Here is a 2,047-nt window from a genome sequence, read left to right as displayed (position 1 = left end):
GCAGCCATGAAATTAAAAGACGCTTACTCCTTGAAAGGAAAGTTATGACCAACCTAGACAGCATATTAAAAAGCAGAGACACATGCAGGACAGAAAAAGAGACACAGATGTATAGAACAGACTTTTGGACTCTGTGGGAGAAGGCAAGGGTGGGATGATCTGAGAGAATAGCATTGAAACATGTATATTATCAAGTGTGAAACAGATCACCAGCCCAGGTTGGATGCATGAGACAAGTGCTCAGGGCTGGTGCACTGGGATGACCCAGAGGGATGAGATGGGGAGAGAGGTGGGAGGGGGGATCAGGATGGGGAACACATGTAAACCCATGGCTGATTCATGTCAATGTATAGCAAAAAAACACTACAATAATTGTAAAGTAATTAGCCTCCAACTAATAAAAATAAATGAAAAAAAAAAAAGCAGAGACATTACTTTGCCAACAAAGGTCTGTCTAGTCAAGGCTATGGTTTTTCCAGTGGTCATGTATGGATGTGAGAGTTGGACTATAAAGAAAGCTGACAACTCTTCGGAAGGTCAGTAATTGGACACAGAAGATGGCAGAGCTGGGTGAGGTGGACGAAGCCGAGTTGCAACGCCTGGTGGTGACCGAACAGCAGAAAGCGCAGTTCGCTGCACAGGTGCATCACTTCATGGAGCTATGTTGGGATAAATGTGTGGAGAAGCCAGGGAATCGCTTAGACTCTCGCACTGAAAATTGTCTGTCTAGCTGTGTGGACCGCTTCATTGACACTACTCTTGCTATCACCAGTCGGTTTGCCCAGATTGTACAGAAAGGAGGGCAGTAAGCCATCCCCTGGAAGAATGACACAAGCAGCAAAGGACTTATTAAGCAGACTGAAGGGCCAGTGGGGGAAGGTTGTCAGCCCTCTGTTAGGTTAACTTCAGGCTGTTACCAAGCCTGTTGGTGCTAAAAAGTAACAGATCAAATGTTCAAAGTGAAATTTATTTATTGGGAATTCAGAAACTCCATCTTGTATCACAACAATATATTCAATAAATGTTGAATTCTCCAAAAAAAAAAAAATTAAATAAAATAAAATAGAAAGAAAGCTGAGTGCCAAAGAATGGATGCTTTTGAACTGTGGTGTTGGAGAAGACCCTTGAGAGTCCCTTGGACTGCAAGGAGATCCAACCAGTCCATCCTAAAGGAGATCAGTCCTGACTGTTCATTGGAAGGACTGATGTTGAAGCTGAAACTCCAATACTTTGGCCACCTGATGCAAAGAGCTGACTCATTTGAAAAGACCCTGATGCTGGGAAAGATGGAGGGCAGGAGGAGAAGGGGACGACAGAGGATGAGATGGTTGGATGGCATCACCAACTCGATGGACATGAGTTTGGGTAAACTCTGGAAGTTGGTGATGGACAGGGAGGCCTGGCGTGCTGCGGTTCATGGGGTCGCAAAGAGTCGGACACGACTGAGCGACTGAAATGAACTGAACTGAACTGTGATTATTATGTATGCAAGCCCTGTTGGTTTTCAGAGCAATGTATTTTGGGGGATCTATTCCACATGTGTAATTCTTAAAAGTTGGGGCACTAGATGTTTGATCCAAACCTCTTGCTCTTCAAGAAGAAGCTGGGAGTTAAGAGTTCCCTCCTGATTGTACATAGCTATTCTGGGAGTAGGGTTTATAGGCAGAGTGTGTCTCAGTTTTTCTCACCCATATCAGAGTGAGTATATTCTCATTTGATATGTAGAAGTCACTCAGCTGTTTTCTGGATTTCTTTCAGAGGAAATTGTTCTGTTTGTAGCTATAGATTTGGTGTTTTTGTGAAGGAAGTAATTTCAAGAGCCTTCTATGTTGCCACTTGGACCAGGCTTCAATCTCTTATTTTCTTAACTATCTTTACACTAAAGTACAAAATATTTCATATAAAATAATACAGCAATTTTCATCTTGTAATAAAACATAAAAATACGTCTTTTGCCTACTGCTGTTTTATCTTAGCTAATGCTTGTGAAAACAACAGAAGAAAAAGAAGAAAAGGAAGAGGAGGAGAAGGAAACAGAGAAGAAGAA

The 2,047-nt window shown here is 42.3% G+C and overlaps 1 pseudogene; it reads left to right on the top strand.

Annotated features, from left to right (window-relative positions):
* Positions 1-557: 557 nt before the first annotated feature.
* On the top strand, positions 558-1,024 carry LOC110129119 (mitochondrial import inner membrane translocase subunit Tim8 B pseudogene; annotated as a pseudogene).
* Positions 1,025-2,047: the final 1,023 nt, after the last annotated feature.

Source organism: Odocoileus virginianus, unplaced genomic scaffold (assembly GCF_023699985.2).
Source record: "Odocoileus virginianus isolate 20LAN1187 ecotype Illinois unplaced genomic scaffold, Ovbor_1.2 Unplaced_Scaffold_1, whole genome shotgun sequence".
Classification (NCBI taxonomy): Eukaryota; Metazoa; Chordata; class Mammalia; order Artiodactyla; family Cervidae; genus Odocoileus; species Odocoileus virginianus.
This window is presented reverse-complemented; position numbering and strand designations above follow the sequence as displayed.